The sequence below is a fragment of the Chlorocebus sabaeus genome, chromosome 7 (assembly GCF_047675955.1).
Source record: "Chlorocebus sabaeus isolate Y175 chromosome 7, mChlSab1.0.hap1, whole genome shotgun sequence".
In the NCBI taxonomy this organism is placed as follows: Eukaryota; Metazoa; Chordata; class Mammalia; order Primates; family Cercopithecidae; genus Chlorocebus; species Chlorocebus sabaeus.
The window spans coordinates 12,950,718-12,976,201 of record NC_132910.1 but is presented as its reverse complement, the minus strand read 5'-3'; the positions used below and the strand labels follow the sequence as shown (position 1 = coordinate 12,976,201).

At 41.5% G+C, this 25,484-nt stretch overlaps 1 protein-coding gene across 5 annotated transcripts in view; it reads left to right on the top strand.

Moving 5' to 3' along the window:
* Positions 1 to 25,484, top strand: part of CRACD (capping protein inhibiting regulator of actin dynamics) — a 274,397-nt gene that overhangs the window by 207,430 nt on the left and 41,483 nt on the right. For all 5 annotated transcript variants that reach the window (XM_007998649.3, XM_007998641.3, XM_007998645.3 and 2 more), the window contains one exon: positions 11,739 to 11,910. The gene's annotated coding sequence lies outside the window, so the exon portion shown is untranslated. The remainder of the gene's footprint in view (positions 1 to 11,738; positions 11,911 to 25,484) is intronic.

The following is a 25,484-nucleotide window of genomic DNA, read 5'->3' as shown; positions in this document are numbered from 1 at the left end:
ACATGATTTTAATGTGTTCGGCCTTCGTGTAGAGGTATCCTTTGCTGAGGTAGTTTGTTACCACACTGATTCTGCAAGGCGAGATAGCAGGCAGCTCCCCTGCCAGTATTTTCCACCCAAAGTCAGTCATTGATTCACCACACCCTCTGAAACTCAAGCGGTGGCGGAAACCGGCAGTGGAAGGAAACACAACCCACACATCTTCTAGCATGTGGGAGAAATGTCGCCAAACACTGAGGCTTCACATTAAAAATATCTCCGCCTCTGTTACTGCTTCTTTTTTTTTTTATTTTTATTTTTGAGACGGAATCACTCTCTGTCACCCAGGCTGGTGTGCAATGGTGCAGTCTCGGCAACCTCTCCTCCTGGGTTCAAGTGACTCTCCTGCCTCAGCCTCCCGAGTAGCTTGGATTACAGGTGCCCACCACCACATCCAGCTAATTTTTATATTTTTATAGAAATGGGGTTTTACCATATTGGCCAGGCTGGTCTCAAACTCCTGACCTCAAGTGATCTGCCCACCTCAGCCTCCCAAAGTGCTAGGATTACAAGCATGAGCCACCACACCTGGCCCCCTGTTACTGTTTCTAAACATTATTTTATTTCTCCTGTGAATTGTGAAACATATGTAAAAGGAGGTTCTAACAGAGTGGAACAAAACTAGAATAATTAAAAATTGATATGGTTTTGAGAGATGGGGAAGGAGAGGATAAGAAACAGCCAAAGAGTTGTTATTTTTATTGATAAGTCCTTGCCTAGACCTAGGTAAGTACAAACCTATTTCAGGAGATTCTATTTAGGCGCATATAGTCAGCTCTGCTATAAAGCCATATATGCATTGCTAAAAATCCACATACTTTGCAAAATCATGAAATGAAAACTACAGGGCTTATGGGGAAATGGGGAATGTAGCATTATACCCAAAAGAGTCACCGTACTAAAAAAAGTCACATACTAAAAAGGATAGGAACCTAATGAAAAATGTAGCTCAGTTTTGTACATGTCAGATGGTTAAGAAATATGTCAGTACAATAAATATGACACTTTGCCTTGAAAAAGTCCTGAAATTTGCCTGTGGACTTTTATGTTGGAAGGGTTGCAATTTGTGCGGTGATGGAAGGAGAGTCATCTGAAATCGGACAGAAATCTGTAACACTGCATGTTGATGGGCATAGGCATATTTCATAATCACTGGATACCTCAGTGATCTGAAGTACCCAGAAGATATTTGGGGTTATGTATGTATGTGTTTTGTCTTATTTCTACACACTTCAGTTCAGCTGGGTGCAGTTTTCTACATTCTCCTACTGTAAACTTGTCCAACTTGTGGCCTGGAGGCCACATGCAGCCCAGAATGACCTTGAATGCAGCCAGCCCCACATAAAGTCATAAACTTTCTTAAAACATTATGAGATTTTTTTGTGATTTATTTTTATAGCTATCGTTAGTGTTAGTGTATTTTATGTGTGGCCCAAGACAGTTCTTCTTCCAGTGTGGCCCAGGGAAAACAAAAGACTGGATACTCCTGGCCTACTGTTTCTCACAGGGTGAGATAACATATACCAATCACGTTGAAACAAATTTGCACTTTCAGAACAAGGGTGATTGCAGGACTGACTGTAGAGCATTAAGAGATCACTGTCCTTTATCTGTACTTTCAAAATCCCAAAAGTCCTTTTTAAGTTTAACACAAATTTGTTAGCAAAGCTTAATGTGAATACTGATGTTTTCCTAAAATATTGCACTTCGATTATTAAAGTGCTGTCATAGACCCCATGAGTTTCTGAATATACCTGTATAGAGATGGAAAAATTCTGATTTCCAAAACACATCTGGCCCTAAGGGAAGAGGGAGTGGGTCTATGGGTTGTTGAGCGTCTGGTTTGTGTCAGGCATTATCATGGGTGCTGCAGATGCAGAGACACACAAGGCACAGTCCCTGGGAGACCCAGGGAATTCGAAGTCTAGAAGGGGCTACTACACTCTTTGTGCTGTTGTAGTAGATGTCTGTACTATGCACAAGCAGAGGACAGAAGAAAGAGTCATTCTTTCTAGCCAAAGTGTTCAAGGCAGGCTTTCTAGAGAATGTGACACCTGGATTGTGTTTGCGGGGAGTGGTTAGGAGTTCTCTAGGCAAAGGAGAAAGTCATTCCAGGTAGAAGAAAATGTGTAAAGGTGCAAAGGCACAGTGACAAAACAGCAGGTCCAAGGTCATCTCTTAAATGTCACACATCTACAACATGGTGTATTAGTTTGTGAGGGCTGCCATAACAAAGTACCACAGACTAGGTAGCTTAAACAACACAAATTTATATATTCGTAGTTCTGGAGGCAAAAGTTCAAGATCAAGGTGTTGGCAGCAATGATTCCTTCTGAGGCCTCTTTCCTTGGTTTGTAGATGGCCATCTTATCCTATGTCTTTATATTGCCTTCCCTCAGTATGTGTCTGTGTCCTAATCTCCTCTTATGAGAGCACCTGTCATATTGGATTAGGGCCCACCCTACCTAGCTTATTTAACTTAATTACCTTTTAAAGACCCTATCTCCAAATATTTGCATTTGGAGGTGCTGGGAGTTAGGACTTTAAAATACGAAATTTGGAGGGAATATTTAAAAAATATTTTTTAAAGATGAATTCACACATGGGCTGGCACAAGAGAAGCATGAGCAAAGCACAAAGAAGCTGGAGGAAGGTGTGATGAATTATCACTGGATTTGAGGGCTTGGGAAAACTTTAAGGACGTAGGTCTTGAAGAATGAGTAGAATTTCATCACGTTGAGTTGTGCCCGATCTCTCTCTATGTGTTAGTCTGTTCTCACACTGCTATAAAGACATACCTGAGACTGGGTAATTTATGGAGAAAAGAGGTTTAATTGACTCATAGTTTTACAGGATGTACAGAAAGCATGGCTGGGGAGGCCTCAGGAAACTTACAATCATGGCAGAAGGCAAAGGGGAAACAGGCACATCTTCACATGCTGACAGGAGAGAGCGCGCGAAGGGGAAAATGATACACACTTTTAAACCACCAGATCTTATGAGAACTCACTTACTATCAAGAGAACAGCAAGGGAGAAATCTGCCCCCATGGTTCAGCCATCTCCCACCAGGCCCCACCTCCAACACTTGGGATCACAGTTCAACATGAGATTTGAACGGGGACAGAGCTAAATCATATCACTCCCCTACTACAAAACCCCATTATAGTAGTCCCCCTGAATAAAGTCTACCTTATCCTTAAAAAAAAAAAAAAAAAGGAGAGAGAATTTCATCACATTGAAAAGGAAGCAAATCCACGTTTTAGGCCTGTGTTAGAAGCCTAACCACATATACCACATACACCACATATGCCATAGCCTATGCACCTGAATGTCCAGGACCTGGTATTCCCTGAAAGGGGCTGGTCCCCATGTTCTCCGCCTCTGACCCCTGACTTGTGCAAGCCACAGTCTCTGCTGCCCCTGGGCCTCTCACCGTCTGTTTAGGGACCTCCTACGCCTTCTAAAAGAATAGTGATCTTGTCTCTTCATTTTCTGAATCAGCACAGCAGTGAATATCTATCAGGGGAACCAGCCCCCAGTATTTCAATGTAAGTTCTTTTCTATTTTCCCTAAGTATTGGCCAGTCTGAGAAATAAAGGGAAAGAGTACAAAAGAGAGAAATTTTAAAGCTGGGTGTCCGGGGGAGACATCACATGTCAACAGGTTCTGTGATGTCCTCTGAGCCGTAAAACCAGCAAGTTTTTATTAGTAATTTTCAAAGGAGAAGGAGTGTACGAATAGAGTGTGGGTCACAGAGATCACATGCTTCAAGGGCAACAAAAGATCACAAGGCAGAAGGTCAGGGTAAGATCACAAGGTCAGGGCAAAACTAGAATCACTAATGAACTTCCATGTCCTGCTGTGCATGCATTGTCATTGATAAACATCTTAACAGGGTTCAAGAGAGAGAACCGGTCTGACTAGAATTCGCCAGGCTGGAATTTCCTAATCCTAGCAAGCCTGGGGGCGCTGCAGGAGACCAGGGCGTGTTTCATCCCTTATCTGCAACTGCATAAGGCACATACCCCCAGAGTGGCTATTTTAGAGTGCCCCCATGCCCGCCCCCTCCCCCCGAATGCATTCTTTTCCCAGGGCTGTTAATTATTAATATTCCTTACTGGGGAAAGAATTCAGCAATATTTCTCTTATCCATTTTCGGTAATAAGAGAAATATGGCTCTGTCCTGCCTGGCTCCCAGGCAGTCAGGCCCAGTGGTTATCTCCCTTGTTCCCTGAACATCACTGTTATCCTGTTCCTTTTTCAAGGTGCCGAGATTTCATATTGTTCAAACACACATGCTTTACGAACAATTTGTGCAGTTAATGCGATCATCACAGGGTCCTGAGGCGACATACATCCTCAGTTTATGAAGATGATGGGATTAAGAGATTAAAGTAAAGACAGGCATAGGAGATTATAAGAGTATTGATTGGGGAAGTGATAAATGTCCATGAAATCTTCACAATTTATGTTCAGAGACTGCAGTAAAGACAAGTGTAATAAATTATAAAAGTATTAACTTGGAGAACTAACAAATGTCCATGAAATCTTCACAATTTATGTTCTTCTGTCATGGCTTCAGCAGGTCCCTCTGTTCGGAGTCCGTGACTTCCCATAACAATTTCCTCCACACTTCCCCCAGAAAAAGAGAAAACTGTTTCTTCTTTCCTCTTGTCACTGGAAAAGCTGCCATGCTCACCTTCCCTCATGTTTCCTGGAAGTAGAGTCTCAGTCCTCAGTCTTGCCATAGCATGGCCCTGGGGAGCACAGCCTATCTGACATGTGGCCAGCTCCTCCGTCATAACGGAAATGTGCTGGGATTATGGAGCCCAGCAAAACTCTGCCAGCCACAGAGGACTTGTGCATGCCAGTGTATGTCTAGTCATTTTTCTTAGCAGTTTCTTCTCAGAAGTATTCAGATATTCCAGAGCTGAGAAAAGGATCACAAAATTCTCCTTAGTAAAATTATAGGATTCAGGCCATTGTTGTATACATGTTTGAAATCAGAAGTTGAAATAAACATTATTTAACCAAAGTAGTCCAAAATGCTTGTCAACTCATTCATCTTTACTGAGCAGTGTGCTCAGGGGTATAGAGGAGAGGGGTGTGTGTGTGTGTGTATGAAATATATGGTACCAAAGAAAAGAAAAGATGTTTGAAAGAAATAATGAAGGCTGTTTCCCAAAGTGTGTTCACAGGAACCCTAGTCTCACTGGTTGTTGGGAAAGTCAAGTTTCCACGGCCAAACAAGGCTTCTGAGGCTGAAATTCCAAACAAGTTTAGGAAGCCCTGCATATCCTCTGCTCTTTTGGAGAGCAAATGTAATAATGGCATATTAAAGACTCCGAAAGGTCCCATAGAAAACAAACAGATTTAACTTTATTTTACTTGGATTCTCAAAAATGTACTGGTACCAACCCATAGGGCACATTCTGATAAATCCCAGAGTAAGACATTTATGATGCTTAAAAGGGATTCTCGTAGCACATTTCTGTTCCTTACTCGGAAGCATATCCTAGAAATCCAGTGCAGAGGAATTGGATGCTTTCATTATTTTAGGTTTAGAAACTAAAATGTAGGAATTGCATCCTTATGACAAATGGAAAATGAATCAGATTTGCTTGACTTGCCTAGTGATTTTTAATTTTTAGAATCTTCTATATAAACTAGTAATTACGATGATGCAGCCATCAAATGGTATGTAATTATACCCTTGAAATAATGGATAATGATCACTTTTTTAAGTGAAAAAAAAAGAACTAAAGTAATTATTGGATGATGAAAATAAACTAATTCAATTCAGTACTTAAAAAATGAAAATTACTGTGATCCCTGAAGCAGTATAGATGCATATATGAGTACTTTCATATGGAAAATTACAACAGAAAAATGCTGAAAGATTAAGAAAATGTGGCAAACACTGCCTTTTTTCCTATAAATTCAATCTTACAGCTTAAGATGGCAAATTTCTAGAGAGACTGGTAAGCAGATGTTTCATAGCTAGTAAAAGATGGGATCAGGATTTAAGACAAGTCCTCTTGTCTCTGGGACCCACATACTTAACCCTTAACTAGAGCTGCAGTGAGAACAAATAAATTGATAGTGACATTTCTACCTTCCTGTCCCCTTCTTCCCACTGCCCAACCACCTAACAAAAGTAAATTTTATGTTGTTAAAGTAAAAAAATGCCATCTTAAATACTACAATGTTGGAGAACACTTTGCTAAACTATACTTCTGTATGGCAGTTGTTCTGGAATATTTCCCATTAGCATTGCAGAAGTGCTCTGTTTCACTACATTGTTAAAATTGCTTCCATCTTTTAGGCCCCATCTGTGTACCACAAAAATATTCACATCAGCAGTTGTTATTTATCAAGAAAATAGCTGCCACTGATGACCATGCACTTAAACCAGTTGATTCTGTGAAGACAAACTGCTAATACTCCCCCAGCGTCATAAACTGATCATAAAATAGTTTATCTAGTGGTTGCTAATAGACACATGCTCAGGTTTTCATAATGGTCATGCAACATAGGATTGTAGAGCTTTGAGAACTTGCTTTTTTGACCTGAGAGATCTTATATTCGAGAATATCAATTGGGGAATCAAATAAGAGTATAACTCCTTCCCTAGTTTATAAAATTTTATTTCCTATTAATGTCACTTAAGTTTTGCTGCCTGAATGTAGGATGGGCTGAAATGGAATTTCTGAGTTTTTTTGTGAAGTCAATGCTAGAAAATTCATCAAGTGCCACAGTCAATAATAAAATAACCATTAAATACACTTTTAAATTTATTTAAGATTTAAAGATATTTCTGGTGGAAAGTGTATTACTAATTTTGGAAATGAGGAAGGGGAAATTATTTTTCATAAATGAGATGTCACCAAACACTAATAAGACTTTGGAGCAGAGTTTTAACAATAGCATCTATGTTCTGAGTCCTCCTTTGAAGGGAAATTGGTGTTTGTAGTACTTAGAACCTCTTTTTTTCTTACGGTAAGAAGGATTGGTTGTTGGGTGGAGAATCCAGTTAGGTTTTACTGTTCATTTACCTTCCTGATAATAACTAAGGCATTGCTGAAACAGCGTTCCTATGTGATTATAAGTGCACTGTCTGACACTTGGACTTTGTTCCATTTTCCAGGGTGATGCGTGTGTACTTGTGTCAAGTTATTTCCCATATTAAGTGTGACACAGAATGATAGGGAGCCTTTTTGTTAAACAGTCTTCAAGTAGGCTAGCTCTATAAATGGGCCACTGAAGGAGGCCATTCTCTGCTGCCAAAACCCTCCCAGTTCTCAGAACTAAGGCTTCCAAATGATGGCACCCTCTCCCAGCCTTTTTCTCATCCTTGTGTGTGTATTCAGCTCCTTCCGGAGCCTGTTCACTTTCTGTTTCCCCCGACAGTATGACCAGTGCAGCAAATAGTTTATATAGTAGATGCCACCATTCACAACAGTGAGGTGACACAGAGGACCTCATCAACCCTCTTAGCTGACATGCAGAGATTACCTGTTGGTTAAATGGATGAAACTGTTTAGAAAACTATAATTTAATATCTTTGTTTAGAGTTAACTCAAATTAAAGCTTAACTGAACATTATCAAATTCCCCTGACTTTATGGCAGTGATGAACTTTTTTTCTAATCAATAAATTCTAACATAATCTACAATTCTCTGCTTATCTCAAAAGCTGAATCTGCGGATCCAGGCTGGGATAATAATGTCATAATTGATATAATGTTGCTGTTGTGTTTTGGAATATTTCTGATGAGAAATTTTGGGGTTATAGTCAAGGAGCAGTGTTGGGTAAAAAAAGAAGCAATTGTAAAAAATATTATTTTTAAAAAGATAGACATTTGGGAGTTTGATATTTAGTGGGGAAAAGGCAACTGATAGAAAAGGAAAAATAATTTTACCTTGGAAATAAGTGGAATATAATATAAATAGCCATTTGACCGCTTACCGTGATGCTGCAAAACTAGAAATCAGGTATTATTTACATGTTTTCAGCCTCAGACAGTTGTAGAGAAAGTTTTCAATTAATACATCAGTCATTGCCAAAGATCAGTTATAGAATAGTGCAATAATGATACCTGTGGTGCCTTACAGAATGTTTTTAAATTTAAATTTAAAAAAATCAACCTTTGTAAGGACATTCTTTTCACACATGCCTAATGCTCTTGGTGATCTTCAGAAACTACTGATTATAGTTCTTAAATATTATTCATTGAAGATTTTACTGATAACAACCTAAAGAAGCTGTCGTGAAAGTCACTAGCCTATATTTACTCCTGAATAAATAACCAATGAAAAGATACAAACATTCTGAAATCAAACCCTCCATTTTTTTTAACCATTTTTAAATGATATCTCAATTGTATTAGATGATGTGTTAGGCCGTTCTTGCATTTTTATAAAGAAATTCCTGAAACTGGGTAATTTATAAAGAAAAGAGGTGGCCAGGCACGGTGGCTCGTGCCTGTAATCCCAGCACTTTGGGAGGCCGAAGTGGGCAGATTAATTGAGGTCAGGAGTTGGAGATCGGCCTGGTCAACACAGTGATACCCCGTCTCTACTAAAAATATGAAAATTAACGGGGGGGTGGCCTATGCCTGTAATCCCAGCTACTCAGGAAGCTGAGGCACGAGAATTGCTTGAACCCAGAAGGCTCACAGGAGATTACAGTGAGCCAAGATAGCACCACTGCACTCCAACCAGGGCAACAGAGTGAGACCCTGTCGCAAAGTTAAAAAAAAAAAAAAAAAATTAATTGGCCTACAGTTCTACAGACTGTGCAGGAAGCATGGCGCCAACATCTGTTTGCCTTCTGTGGAGGCTTCAGGGAGCTCTACAGGGCGAAAGGCAAAGCAGGAACAGGCAAGACACATGGCAAAAGCAGGAGCAAGGTTAGAGGGAGGTGCCACCCTTTTTTTTTTTTTTTTTTTTGAGACAGAGTCTCGCTGTGTCACCCAGGCTGGAGTACAGTGGCATGATCTCTGCTCACTACAACCTTTCAGGTTTGAGTGATTCTCCTGCCTCAGTCTCCTAAGTAGCTGGGACTACAGGCACACGCCACCACACCTGGCTAATTTTGTAAGTGCCACACTTTTAAGTAACCAGATCTCACAATAATTCACTCAATATCACGAGGACAGCACCAGGCCATGAGAGATCCACCCCCATGATCCAGTCACCTCCCACCAAGCCCCACTTCCAACATTGGGGATTACAATTCAACATGAGATCTAGAGGGAACAACATCCAAACTATATCACACACTTTCCTGTCTTCCAAATAATACACAGTAAAAGTAATTTAACTCTTTTTTTGTATGCACCTAGCACAATGCCTGTGTATAGCAGGCATCTCATATGTTTTAAATATCCTTTCCTTTAAATGTGATCTGACACAGCATCGTTTCCGGGGACCACTGATGTTGGAGGCTCTGTTTGCATCTGTACTGATGCTCCCAGATGATTGTCTTTTTGTAATTGGTTATTATTCTGTCTACATCCTCAGCACCTTATGCCACTGCTTAGGATACAATAGTTTGAACCACTTCTTCTCTTCAAATTTTCTTTTTCTTTTTTTTATTTTTTAGAGATGGGGGTCTCATATTGCCCAGGGTGGTCTTGAACTCTCGGGCTCAAATGATCCTCCCACTTCAGCCTCCCGAGTAACTGAGATGACAGGTGTGAGCCACCACATCTGGCAGCACTTCCAATTTTCTGTGACATCTCAGTAAGGCCAGAATTGAAGATCACAGAGGAAATGAGATGTCTGGCTTGTTTCCTCACTGACTTCATTTGTGTGCCTGGATTTCTCTATGGATCTGGCCAGCAAAGCTCTGGGGCCTCTGATAGTCAGCTGAGTGGAAGGTGAGGGGAGTTGTGTCTGTGCATTTTGTGCAGGTGTTTTTCCGTTCTCATTGTGAGCTTCTATCTTTACTTCTCTCTCAAAACTTCTGACTCCCTCTTCAAAGATATGTTTCCTGTGATATAGGCATGCTATTTTATCTCTTCATGTCTCAGGTTCCTCGTCTGTAAAATAGGCATGTTATTAATAGTGTCAACGTAATAGGATTGTTGTGAGGATTAACTGAGTTAGTATTTATAAAGTTCTTAGAGCCGTGATACATAGTAAGGGTTAAAACATGTTTTTAGGCCAGGCCCAGTGGTTCACGCCTGTAATCCCAGCACTTTGGGAGGCCGAGACGGGCAGATCATTTGAGGTCAGGAGTTCAAAACCAGCCTGGCCAACATGGTGAAACACCATCTCTACTAAAAACACACACACACACACAAAGTTAGCCAGGCATGGTGGCAGGCACCTGTGATCCCAGCTACTCAGGAGGCTGAGACAGAAGAATCACTTGAACCCGGGAGGCAGAGGTTGCAGGGAGCCAAGATCGTGCCATGGCTTGGGGGACAAGAGTGAAACTCCCATCTCAAAAAAAAAAAAAAAAAAAAAGTTTCTTAAAATACTTGTCAGACCACTAGAAAAGTGGCTCTTTAAGCTTCTTTAAAAAAAAGGAAGGATCCAGGAAGATGCTGCTTCTGGTAGAGGGTGACTTATACTTTCTTTTCCAAGGAGAGGGTGGAATAATGTGAAGGAATTTGTGTCCAAAGGCGGAGGACTGAAAGGTATTACCTAAAATGCCCCTAACAAATGTTGGCAGCAATCCTAGGTCCTGACTAATGAAGTAATATATGGAAAGATGTTCATAGCAACTCCTTTGGGGCTCTTCATAGTAGATTTTAAAAAGAGACAAGGGAAATAAACTGGAAATATATGGGGATAGAGGGAATTAGGGGGCAAAACTTACGCCAAGAGTTGGCAGTTATATTCTGTATCTAATAAAGGCCAAAACAGAATGATCCTCAAACTGGAGATATGTAAGATAGAGATAAAAATATTTTCAAAAACCCACCTGTCTGACTTAAGTGTTTTTCTCAGCATCTTCCATGGAGAAGGGCATTTGGCTATCTGCTTTGTTAAAGAAAGCAGGCACTGCCTTATTGCATGTGCAAAGAGGTGCTGTGCTGGCCACCATCAAGCTTGAAATCTTTTTCTTTTTCTTTTTTATTTTATTTTATTTTATTTATTTATTTATTTATTTATTTATTTATTTATTGAGACAGGGTCTCACTCTGTTGCTCAGACTGGAGTGCAGTGGTGTGATCACAGCTCACTGCAGCCTCAACTTCCCGGGCTCAATCAATCCTCCAGCCTCAGCTTCCTAAGTAGCCGACACTAAAGGCGTGCACCACCAACCCGACTAATTTTCTTATATTTTGTAGAGATGGGATCTCACTATGTTGCCCAGGCTGGTCTCAAACTCCTGGGCTGAAATGCTTCTCTCACCTCAGCCTCCCAAAGTGTTGGGATTACAGGTATGAGCCACCATGCCCTGGCCACTTGGAACCTCTTCTTGTTCTCCCCAGATGTTTCTCAGGAGCCTGGAGGACAGAAGATTCACCATGCCTTTGGCTCGTGCTCTGCCTCACTGTGCATGGATTGCACTGGGGCTGGCTCTGACATTCCTGGCACAGGGCTTGGTTGCTCATTCAGGCTGATGGCCGCCCTTTGCCCTGTCTCCTTTGGCTGGAGGCAGCTGGGTTATAATTTGCTCCTTAGGCTTGGAAATGCAGCCCTGCCACACTGCAGCATGTGTTTATTTTATAATCCACAGACAAGAAGAAGGGAGGCAAATTCCAGCCCTTAAAGAAGTTGTTTGGCAAAAGGAAAAAGAAAGACCCTTCGTTGTTCTGGGCGCAGTCGGTGGGGAAGAGGAGTTACTCTCACCAGAGTGTCAGCAATGGGTCCTTCTCTTCAGATGAGGAGACCCTGGAAGACAACCTAAGGTAATAACTTGCACTTTATTTTCAGATCTTTGGTGGAGTCCTGGGGTGGGGAATGGGATCCCAAAGGAAATAGGTGCTGTTTTTGGTTCCAGGAGACAAGAACAGAATCACAAATGGGGCAGGGCGTTGGGATCACTCCTGTAATCCCAACACTTTGGGAGGTCGAAGTGGGCAGATCACTTGAAGTCAGGGGTTCGAGGCCAGCCTAGGCAACATGGGAAAACCCCATTTCTACTAAGAAAATACAAAAAAAATTAGCCAGGTGTAGTGGTGTGCATCTGTAATCCCAGCTACTGAGGAGGATGAGGCACAAGAATCACTTGTGGAGGGAGGTGGAGGTTGCAGTGAGCTGAGATCATGCCACTGTACTCCAGCCTGGGTGACAGAGTGAGGCTCTGCTTCAAAAAAAAAATAAAAATAAAAAGGATCACAAATTGGTTCCATCTCTGGGAACGTGGAAGACTTGGTGTATTCTGCATGGAGAAGTCAGTCACCTTGGGGAGTTAGCAAATGAGTCTGACCTCATTTTCTGGGAGTGCACAGGAATTGGCCATTCATTTCACTGCTCTTGTTTGTGGAAGGAGGCAACATTTCACTGGCTTGGCTCACCAGGGTTCCTCAGATTGAAGAAGACTGTATTTCCTTATGCCATTGCTTTACAAAGAGAAAGGGTGTCATAGGCTAGACTTTATACCCTTGTTGAGGATGCAGGTTGCTCAGGCACAAGTGGTCACCCTTCATACCCCTGACCATCTCTAGCAACTTCTGGAGCCTGTCCATGATGGAGCTTTTGCCTGCCTCCCTCCCTCCCTCCCTCCCTCCCTCCCTCCCTCCCTCCCTCCCTCCCTCCCTCCCTCCCTCCCTTCCTTCCTTCCTTCCTTCCTTCCTTCCTTCCTTCCTCCCTCCCTCTCTCCCTCCCTCCCTCATTTCCTCCATCTCTCCCTCCCCCACTTCTCCCTTTCTTCCCTTTCTTCCTTCTTTCTTTCCCCGCCTCTTATAACACAGGTACTAAATCTGAGTGTGACAGTGTCAGGAACTCAGAAAAGTAGGGTCAGGAAGTACTTTCTCACCTGAGTGCTTGGAATTGAAGTCAGAGTCAGAGCTGGTTAAACTCCGAGACTGACAGCTTAGAAACCAGCTCCTCTGAGAAACCTTTTCGGACAACCCCATCTGATTTATTTGCCCTTGCCTGTGTTCTAGCATCGTGTGCCTGGTTTCAGCAGAGAACTTGTCGCTTTCTATGGAAATTTGATTCGCTTGTCTGTCTTTCTCACTCGACTGTCAGTTTCACGAAGTCAGGGACTAGGTTTCATTCAGCCTTGTATTACGTGCTCAAAAAAAAGTTTTCCGTGAATGCCTGACACTGTATAAGCTAAGCGGAAGGAATAGATGGTATCATCTGTGGTATCCTCACCGTGCTTCAAGGACAGAGACAAAAATATCCTCTGTGGTGTGTGTCAGTAAGTAAATTCCAATGAACACTGCTGTTGTGTCCAAATTACAAAACCCTCAGACCAGAGGTGCGCATTAAGTTTTCCAGCAAATATACAGCAACAGCATTTGTTAATCCTGATACTGACTCTTTTCCTTGACACTTTGTGTTTATTTTCTATTGTCTTTACTCTTTAGGGTAAGAAAATCGTTTAATTTGACGCAGGGAAAGATGTAACTGAAAGGAGAGCACAGCTAGTGCCAACTCACTCAGCTGTTGGGATGCTGTCACAGTGAATAGTCAAGGAGTGTGCAGTTTGAATCCATCTTGATTTTACTTCAGATTTTCAGTTGTAAAATAAGAGTGTGAACTTTTTGGCCTCACGGTATCAGGATGAGGAACAGATAGTAAAATGAGAGTAAGTGTCAGTTTAATACAAAATGAGGTCAAGTCTGGAAAGTTCTCCCTTAGAGGGACTGTTCTATGGAAACACAACCCACCCTTTTTATAGTGTAGTAGGTGTAGCATAGTTTTGCCAAGTCTGATTTCATATTGAGCTGTGTTGGACTCTTACAGGAACCTGGACCCTGGAGGTTCTCTTCCCATTTAAGTCTTATATTCTGTTAACTTCTTGGGGTTTTCCTTAAGGTTTTAGGTTTTACAAAGCCTTGGGTATTCCACATTGGACCAAATAGCTACATTTCTAATAATGTCACCTGTCCTCATTATTGACTCTTGTCTACAAACCTGCATTTATGAGATGTGTACTATATTCTTATTAAACACTTCTTTTTATAATAAATTCATCTCATAAGTAAGGATATAGAAGGATAACCTTTGGACTATTAATTTTTTAAATGTCAATTTAAATATTTAAAAAATTAGTGGGTATATACCCAGAGGAGTATAAATCATTTTACCATAAAGCCACACGCATGCAATTGTTCACTGCAGCACTGTTCACAATGGCAAAGACACAGAGTCAACCTAAATACCCATCAGTGACAGATTGGATAAAGAAATGTAGTGCATATGCACCATGGAATACTTTGCAGCCACAAAAAAGAACAAGATCATGTCTTTTGCAGGAACATGGATGGAGCTGGAGGCTATTGTTCTTAGCAAACTAATGCAGGAACAGAAAGCCAAATACCACATGTTCTCACTTATAAGTGGGAGCTAAATGATGAGAACTCATGAACACAAAGAGGGGAACAACAGACACTGGAATCTACTTGAGTGTGGAGGGTGAGGGGAGGGAGAGGAGCAGAAAAGATAATTTACTGGGCTTAATACCTGGGTGATGAAATAATCTGTACAGCAAACCCCCATGGTGTGAGTTTACCTATGTAACAAACCTTTGTATGTACCCCTGAACCTAAAATAAAAGTTAAAAAAAAAATTAGGATAGAAACACAACAAGGTTTGGCAGCAAGTGCCTTTAATCCCAGCTGCTCGGGAGGCTGAGGCGGGAAGATCATTTGAGCCAGGAGTTCAAGGTTGTAATGTGCTATGATCATGGCTATGAATGGCTACTGCACTCTAGCCTGGACAACATAGAAAAAAAAAGATAGAAACACAGGAAAATAGAAGTAATTTTAAAATATGTATTTATCTTTTCTAGGGAATTGACAATTGCAAAGTAATTTCACCTATAAAGTAAATACTACATATGTTGATTATGGTATACCAGAGCTTCTAATTATATGCCTTATTTACAGATGGAGAAAATGAAAAATCTTGTTTTCAGAAATTCTTATTTTTAGTTCATGGTTCAATTAACAGACTATTACTTTATGTGGTGTAATGATTCAAAAAATTTTCTGTGCATTTTATTTGCTATCTCCAAAATGGACAGTTCTTACAAAAGCACAAAACTCAAAGCTCCATTAACATGATTTTGGGTAGAGGTTGCAAGAAGGTAGATTTCAGCCCAACGTGAGGGAGAATTTCCTAATTAGAACTGCCTAAAAATGGAAGACTTGGCATGTCCCCAAAAAGATTGAGACCAGTGAAGGTGGGATTTCTGCACTGGGTGGGAATTTAAGGGAGCTGAACTTTAACATCCCGTCAAACTCCCAAGAATCTGTAATTCTAGAAATGTTCCCATGACCAAGAATAGCTCCTTATTGATCTGCTCCTTCTGCCTGAAAATTCACATTTCCTTTGGGTTTTAAAAGCATTCTTTTCTTTCTCTAGGTTAGAAGCCTTTCTCTCTCCTAGGCTGCTGCTTTTAAATTATACATTCCTTGGGAAAAGCAAAGCAATAAAACATGATCTGTTTTTAAGAATCTAATGTGATTTCTTTTCTTAATTAAACACAACTAATATTACATTTCCAAAGGTGCCTTAAAACAGTTGTTAAATTTTAAAAGAAGGAGAGGGTCATCTTGGTAAATAGGTTTGGGGAATTCTGAGCAAAAACAAATTAAATAGGATTCTTTATGTGGGACTCCACAGAACTTTTACTATGTAATGTGTCCTGTGAATCCCTAGGAAGAAGGATGTAGTATGCAGTATTTCAATATTCCTTTGACCATAGACCCTTTTTTCACTGAGAATATCCAATGGCATGTATTAAAGCTACCACTAATTGAAGTTAATACAATGTATTAACTTTTACATAGGTGAACTAATATAATACTTACCACAACTCTTTAAGATTTATATTATTATCAACAGTTCAAAGATAAGAAAACTAAGGCTAGCAAGTAATTTGCCTCAGGTCATACAGCTTATAAATCCCTGAGCCACTATTCAAGCAATAAAGAGTGCATTCTTAAGCATCCACTACTGTGCCTCTCAAGGAGGCTGCAGCCTCACTAGGGAGTTACTCATATGGCCCTGCATCATCATACTGGTCCTGAGTCACTAGGCTCAGATGTCTGCCTACCTCCAGCTGCCTGATTGAGGCTCTGTTACTTATTGGGACTCTATCTGTCTTACTTCCAGTTTCTACTGAACACCCAGTGTTTGTTACATCATGCATAACAACAACACTTTATATTAAGTGCCAGATGTAAGCACAGCGAGATATGAAGGGGTTCTGAAGGGGCATGAACCTGTCAGATAATGGCATAAGCAGAAATTTTCATGGAAGAAGGAATATGACAAATAGAATAGGAGGGAACTTTCCAACTCTGTGAGGCCAGTGTTATCCTGATACTAAAATCAGGCAAAGATATCACAAGAAAAAACTCCACGGACCTATATCCTTTATGACAATAGACACAAAAATGCTTAAGAAAAAACTAGTAGCCTGAATCCAACAACGTATAAGAATGATTAAGTAGCATGACCAAATGGAATTTATCCCAGGAGTGCAAGGTTGGTTTAACATACAAAAGCCAATCAATGTAATATACCATATTAATAAAATAAAGGATAAAAACCACATGATCATCTCAATAAATGCGGAAAAACCATTTGACAAGATCCAACATCCTTTCACGATTTATAAAAAAAAAAAAAAAGACAACACTGGAAATAGAAGGAAACTCCTTCAACTTGATAAACAGCATCTGAAAAATCCACAGCTAATATCATATTTAATGATGAAAAATGAATGTGATCCCCTTAAGATCAGGAACAAAACAAGGATTTCTTATCTCATTCCTTCTATTCAACACTGTATTCTACAGTACTATATTGTTGGCTATAGCTGGGACAATTAGAAAAGAAAAAGAAATAAGAGCCATTAATCTTAGAAATGAAGAAGTAAAACTGTATTTGTAGATGCCATGATTGTATATATAGAAAGTCCTAAGGAATACACACACAGAAAGCTATTAGACTAATAAACAAGATTGTGCAAGGTTATAGGATGCAAGATTGGAGTTTTTGGAATATCAGTTGTATTTCCGTACTCTAGCAATTTATAATCTAAAAATGACCTTAGGAAAACAATTCCATTTACATAGCATCAAAAAGAATAAACTACTTAGGAATAAGTTTAACCAAGGAAGTGAAAGACTTGTACACTAAAAATGACAAAATATCATTGAAAGAAATTAAGAAAGACTGAAATGATGGAAAGACATCCCATGTTCGTGGACTGGAAAACATAATATTGTTAAGATAACAGTACTCCCCAAATTGAGCTACAGAGTCCATGTGCTCCCCATCAAAATCCCAGCTGTCTTTTTTTCCCCCAGAAATTAGCAAGTGGATCCTAAAATTCATATGGAATTGCAGGGGACCCAGAATAGCCAAAACATTATTGAAAAAGGAGAACAAAGATGGAAGACTCACACTTTCTATTTAAAACACTTACTACAAAGCTACAGTAATCTAAACTGTGCAGTACTGGTATAAGGATAGATATATAGATAATGGAATTGAATTGAGAATCCAGAAATAAACTCTTACATTTGTGGTCAATCGATTTTCAATAAGAATGCTAAGACAATTCAATGGGCAAAGAAGAGTTTTTCAACAAATATTTCCAAGACAATTGGGTAGCCACATGGAAAAGAATGAAATTGGACCCCTTTTTACATCATATACAAAAATTAACTCAAAATGGATCACAGACCTAAATGTAAGAATTAAAATTATAGCCGGGCGCGGTGGCTCAAGCCTATAATCCCAGCACTTTGGGAGGCCGAGATGGGCGGATCACGGGGTCAGGAGATCGAGATCATCCTGGCTAACACGGTGAAACCCCGTCTCTACTAAAAAATACAAAAAAACTAGCCGGGCGAGGTGGCGGGTTCCTGTAGTCCCAGCTACTCGGGAGTCTGAGGCAGGAGAATGGCCTGAACCCGGGAGGCGAAGCTTGCAGTGAGCTGAGATCCGGCCACTGCACTCCAGCCTGGGCGACAGAGCGAGACTCCGTCTCAAAAAAAAAAAAAAAAAAAAGAATTAAAATTATAAAACTCTTAAAAGAAAAAGTAAATTTCTATGACCTTGAATTAGGCAGTGGTTTTTTAGGTACCAAAAGCACAAGCGACAAATGGAAAAACAGAAAAGTTGGATTACATCAAAATTAAATTTTGTGTTACAAATGATACAATCAAGAAACTTATAAAAATCCACAGAATGGATGGAAATATTTGTAAATCATATTCAGAATAGGTAAAAATAAAAAACGAAACTCCCACAATTCAATAATAAAATGACCTTCTCTCCCAGTTTTTTTTTAATGGGCAAAGGATTTGAATAGACATCACTCCACAAAAGTTATAAAAATATCAATTAACACATTAACCATGCTTGCTCAACATCATTAGCCACCAGGGAAGTGCAAATCAAAACCACAAACGAGATACTATTTCACACCCATTAGGAAGGCTACAACCAAAAAAGACAATAACAAGTGTTGATGAAGATATGTAGGGATTGGAACCCTCACACATTGCTGGTGGGAATATAAAATATTAAAGGTTTAGGGTAATTTTTAGTCCTGATCCCATACCTTCACTTTATAAATGGGGAAAACAGGCTCAAAGAGGTGACAGTGCTATTAGTGTTAGAAATGTGACTACAATCCAAGCCTGCCCATTTTGCACATGGTAGTGCTTTTTTCTTGAATAGCCCCATTCCCCATGTCCACCTCCTTCCTTTGTCTAATTCCTCTCCATCCTTGAGTTTTCTGCACAAATGTGCCTTCTTTAGGAGAGCAAGCTTTCTCTGATTCCCTCAGCCTAGATCAGGCCCCTCCCCCTGACTTTGTTCTCACAGCTTCCTTGACCTTTCCCTAAAAGTAAGCCTTGTGACTTGCCATTCATTGTATTTCCACCCTCTAACGCTGGGCCTGGCACATAGCAGGTATTCAGTAAGCATTTATTCAGTGAATGAATGCATGATTATTGCTCTTCGCCATACTGACTTTTCCCACTGGACAAGTCAGTGTTCATCTAATTTGGCCTCCAGTTTCCCACGTTGGTAAAGAGTATCACAGTCCCTCTGACCTGCTGGAAAAGGAAGAATCCACAGTTGGTATCATGAGACATCATGTCACCAGTGAAATTATAGTGAAGTGCAGGTTCCCTGCTTATCCTTGTGTGCATTGATTCACCTGATCTTGCTGCTTTTCAGAGGATGAAGTCAGAAAGGACCTGTTATACTTGATTGTTTATCCTCTATCCTTAGGAACATGGAATGTGCTGAAATTGAATAGGGAATGGTGAAAAGGTGCAAAACCCATTAAATGAAAATTAGGGACTAAGCAGGAAAATCAACAGAGCTGAGCTGAAGAAGTCTAGAGAAAAAGAAGGTTGATGAATCAGTTATAGTAGGGGTCCCCAACCCCCAGGTGGTGAACCAGTACTGGTCTGTGGCCTGTTAGGAACCAGGCCGCACAGCAGGAGGTAAGTGGCAGGCAAGGGGGCGTTACTGCCTGAGCTCCACCTCCTATCAGCTCAACAGCGGCATGAGATTCTCATGGGAGCATGAACTCTATTGTGAACTGTGCATGCGAGGGATCTAGGTGGCGTGCTTTTTATGAGAGTTTAATGCCTGATAATCTGAGGTGGAACAGTTTCATCCTGAAACCATCCTCCCACCCCCTGTCCATGAAAAAATTGTCTTCCACAACAGAACCGGTTCCTGGTGCTGAGAAGGTTGGGGACTGCTGAGGTATAGCGATTCTTAGAGATACAGTATGTTGTAAATGCAGCAGAACAGGAGCTAGGGACCTCTCGGGAAGCCAGGTGTTTCACTCGAGAGCTGTGTGACCCTAACCTAGCTAGCCCCTTCATCTCCCAGGATTACTAGAAGGACAAAAATGCACATGACATTGTGCTATCTGCAATAAAGCACTTTAAAGAGCAGGTTAATATTAGTATTGAGATAAAGAGAATATTGATGACTACTATTTCCAGAGCATTAACCAGAGGAAAATTGATTCAAATGACAGCTACAGAGGTTTATGAAAAGATCTTTCTCCACATGGGGAAACAGAATGGAATAAATAGCATGGAAGCCTGTGAAGTGGACTTTAGAGGCAAGTTAGAGGATCACTTGTCCTAGGTGCTGTAGACACAGGACTGAACTTACAGACTGCAGTAGATGACCCTCTGACTTCCAATTCTAAGATTCTCCCTTTGAGATTCCAAACTTTCCTCCTCTTCCTTGAATTTGTATGACATACCCGGTTTCTTTTGTAATTAACAGATAATTTGGTACACTATAGCCTATCAAGTACCATATATTTTGATAGAATACCTGAGTTCTGGATGAGCCTCTAAGTCAGATAATCTGACTCCAGTCGCTTCCAGCAATTCTAGTTTGTTTGATGAGGATATTTAATTGCTCTTTAACATTTCATTTGAATGAGACTCACGAATCTATTTAGGAAGAAAACTGCTGATCAATTGCAATTGCCCCTGTTGTCATGGAAACAAGCTGAAATTGGACTATAATTATATTTCCTTATTCCTGAAGTGAATCCCTAATCATTGCCATAGTAATTACCCAATATCTATGGTCCCAAATTACATGATTCTTGTCCAAAAAAGACAAAGGATAAGGAATAGGAGGGCTGGCCTGAGGCATGCATTCACTGTGCAGCTGCAGAAAGCCTTCTCCTTTTTTGGATGGGAAGAATTTCCCTCTGTAGGCTCGCACTCCACAGTTGGATGATGTCAGCAGATCTTAGATTGTGCCCAGTGCTTAGAAGAGTGGCTCGAAAGCTGTATCAGGTAGGACAATTTCAGTTGTAACAGAAATCAGAACTGCTAGCATCTTCAACAGGAATCAAGTGTATTGTCTGATGGACCAGAAAGTCTGGAAGACTTTCCAGGTTCCAAGGTTGGTTGATGAAATGGCCCAGCAACATCCCCAGGATCCATTCTGAGTCTCTTTTTCTCTGGCATCCTCGGGGAGTGGCCTCTTGTCCTCAGGTTTGTTCCCTCATGGTCACAAGATGACTGTCACAGTTCCAGGTGTCACAGGAGGATGACAAAGACCACGGGCAGAAAGAAGGCAGTCCCTGTCTTGTATTATTGTGAACGCGGAGAACTTTCTCAGAAATGCCTCTGCCTACCAAACTTCCCCTTGCTTTTCATTGTTCCTTTCGCAGAGATGCTATCTTTAGCAGATAGTGGCACCAGACAACAGAGCTTAAAATGGAGATTGCTCTTCCTGAGGCCTCTCTGGTCTCCTTAGCACTAAGTGCCTAGTGGGTGGGAGACGGAGTAGCATGGCTACAGGGCTAACTTAGTTTGTTTTACTTTCCTTTGCGACCTCTCTCTCTGCTCTGACCTTCCAATGTGCTGAGCTCCAGGCTGCAGACCCAGCATACACCTCTGTCTCTTCTCTCTCATTCCTCCAGATAGGTATGAGCATAGAGCACTGGGCCTGGGTTTCAGCATCCCAGGACCATGGGGTATGACATCCTTTGCTCTCAGGCAGCAGCACATGCCACCAAGAAAGAAGGGCAGCCTCTTGGGGAGAAGTAGAATCACAATACAAGGAGTTGTGCAAGTGAGTCATCCGTCCAGGTGAGCTAGACTAGAAGAGAGAATCCGACGCAGACCTAGAAGCATAGTGTGGTGGCTGTTTTTTGGTCACTTAGCCATTAGCATCCAGTTCCCCTTCTCGAGTCAAGGTGACCCCCTGAAAGCTCCTTCCCTTTTAGGGAGTCGTCTTTACCTTGCTGTGTATAGCTCTGATAGGACATAGTGCCTGCTTCCTGGGACAGAAATCAAAAGGATCAGATCTTCCACCTCCATTCCCACTGCAGCCTGGCATGAGCCTGCAACCCAGCCTGGCCAATCACATGTTCTCCCTTAGGACTTTGACTTGGCCGGTGAGTCAAAGATGTAAGGAACACAACTTCTAGGAAGAGTAGTTACTGGCTCACTCTGGCCTAATGGCAGCTGTGGCTCCTGATGCCTAGGCTCTAGAACTCTCCTACCTAACTCCAGTGTTTTTCCCAGCCTGCAGTGTGGCTTCTTTTGTTCTGTGAGCCTCCACTATACTTCTAGTACATTTTCTTTAGGTTGAGTAAGACAGAGTTTCTGTTGCCTACAGCTCAGAATGGTAACTGACACATGTAGACACCAGGAAACTAGATGTGAGAGAGAAGGTTTGAAATAGAATGTGGGAAGCAAAGCCTGGAGCAGTTACCTGGTTTAAGTTGAAAAGAAGGCTCAAAAAGCCTTGAGAGAGGCTGAACAGCCTCCTGACTTGCCCACCCATTGGTTTCTTGGAGCTTTGTGAAGTGACCTCATGGAAAACAGCCATGATCTGAACATATTCTGCATTTTCCCATAACACATCTGCATCACACTTTCCATTACCTCGGTGACCTCTCTACAGAAAACCCACCTAGTAAACCAACTCACCCTACAGTAGTTATCATTTTCTCATCCATTGAAAATGTTTGGTGGGGCACAGCGGCTCACACCTGTGATACCAGCACTTTGGGAGGCTGAGGTGGGAGGATTCCTTGAGCCCAGGAGTTTCAGACCAGCCTGGTCAACATAGTAAGAACCCATCCTAAAGTGAAAAAAAAAAAAAAAAAAAAAAAGCTGACAAATTTGATAATGAAAGCACTATGGGAAAAACAGATAACAGATGTGATCCCTGACCTCATGCCACACATAGTACTGGGGTGGAGATAAGATGGTATCACTATTGTCAGTAAAATCACATTGGCCAGGCATGGTGTCTCACGCCTCTAATCCCAGCACTTTGGGATGCCAAGGCAGGTGGATCGCCTGAGGTTAGGAGTTCAAGACCAGCCTAACCAACATGGTGAAACCCCATCTCTACTAAAAATGTAAAAATTAGCCAGACGTGGTAGTGGGCACCTATAATCCCAGCTACTTGGGAGGCTGAAGCAGGAGAATTGCTTGAACCCAGAAGACGGAGGGTTGCAGTGAGCCGACACGGTGCCACTGCACTCCAGCCTGGGCTACAGAGTGAGACTCTGTCTCAAAAAAAAAAAAAAAAATCACATCTGTGTTTTGCTTTACAACATACAAAGTACTTTTATGTTCTCTCTTGTTAAAGGCTTGATTACAGTAACCGTAACATCAAACAGTATGAGATTCATGCAAAGGGATTCCTGAGGGACAAAAGGGAGCAAGAAAAGGTGTATGGGGTTGATAAGGTTTGAGCTGGACCTTGAAATACGGTGTATTAGTCTGTTTTCACATTGCTATAAAGAAACTGTGTAATTTATAAAGAAAAGAGGTTTAATGGACTCACAGTTCCACAAGCTTAACAGGAAGCATGGCTGGGAGGCCTCAGGAAGCTTACAGTCATGCTGAAAGGTGAAGGGGTAGCACACACATCTTACCATGGTGGAGCAGGAGAGACAAAGAGCGAAGGGGGAAGTGCCACACACTTTTCAACCATCATATCTTGTGAGAATGTACTCACTATCACAAGAACAGCATGAGGGAATCCACCCCCATGATCCAATCACCTCCCACCAGGCCGCCCCTCCAATTCAACATGAGATTTGGGCGGGGACACAAATCCAAACCACATCAGTGGGTAAGGACCAAATTGTGAGACGGCACTGGGCAGTCCGTGCAGCAGAAGAGCCGATGCGGTAATAGAACCCAGTGATGGTATTTAAGGAACTGACAGGTCAGGTTTGCCTCTTGGGTGCTTGAAGTAGGGTGACATTAGATAATAACTTTTTTTTTAAGAGACAGTGTCTTGCTCTGTCACAAAGGCTGGAGTGCAGTGATGAGATCACAGCTCACTGCAGCCTCAAACTCCTGAATTCAAGCAGTCCTCCCACCTCAGCCTCCTGAGTAGCTGGGACAACAGGCATGGGCCACCACGCCCCATGAATTTTTTTATTTTTTATTTTTAGAGACAGGGTCTTGTAGTGTTGTTGCCCAGGCTGGTCTCAGACTCCTGGCCTCAAGCCATCCTCCTGCCTTGGTCTCCCAAAGCACTAGGATTATAGGTGTGAGCCACCATGCCCAGCACTGCTTACACCATTCTTAGTGTCTTACATATTATACATTTAATTCTAGTGAAAGCTCTGTGAGGTAGGGCCTATTTTTATCCCCATTTAACAGGTAAGGAAACTGAGGCACCCGGAGGTTTAGAGACTTGCTGAAAGCCACACAGCTGCCAAATGGTAAAACTAGGTTTCAGAGGTAAGAACTAATCCCTAAGAGGTAAGAGGTAATCCCTACGCTACACAACCTCTGTTTCATAGAGCCAGAGTAGTTTAGAGCTCTGGCATGAACAGCGTTAAATGCCAAGCAACCACTGCAGCTTTATTTGGGAGGATTTTGGCACGAGGGAAACACCAGTGGTTTCTGAGCTGGCAAATTAACTCCTTTAAGATTAATGGTAGCACTTTGGGAGGCTGAGGCGGGCAGATCACCTGAGGCCAGGAGTTTGAAACCATCCCGGCCAACATGATAAAATTCCATCTCTACTAAAAATACCAAAATTAGACGAGTGTGGTGACATGCGCCTGTAATCCTAGCTACTTGGGAGGCTGAGGCAGGAGAATCTCTGGAACTCCAGAGGTGGGAGTTGCAGTGAGCTGAGATTGTGCCACTGTATTCCAGCCTGGGCGACAGAGTGAGAGTCTGTCTTAAAAAAAAAAAAAAAAAAAAAAAAAAAAAAAAAAAAAAAAGATTACTATAGGGTTTCAGAGAAAGCTGAATTGGAAAAGATGTAACTTGGAGATCATTTACAGATGTCAATTATATTGCAATAGGGTGGAGGTAAAAACAGGGCAACAGTGACAATTATACACTCATTGATTTTTGACTGCTCTCAGGGTTCCTGCATTTATTTTCGCAGAGTCCCACAAACATCTTATTGTGTGTTCAAGAGCAAGTCCTCTGGCTCCCACTGCCTTCCCTAGTCAGGGTGATGAGCATCATGCCAGTGACTTCCTCTCAAATGGTCCAGGAAAACAAAGTCTGCAACGGCTTCAACATAAAAAGTAATAATAAAAATAAAAGCTTCACCTGAGCAAAGGTTACAGTATGTGAGCCCTAACCCTTGCTGCTGGCATGCTTATGAGCATAATCATCCTATCCATATACTATTCCAGCAAATTGCGATGACCCATCCAGGCCTGCACTGAGTTTGCTAAGCTCTTGACAACTTTAAGCACAGAAATAGGCCCTTCAAAATGCCCTGTATTTTGATGTATTTGCTACCAAAGTGAGTCTGACAGTACTGTGTTATTTGTTCTATAATAGCCTTT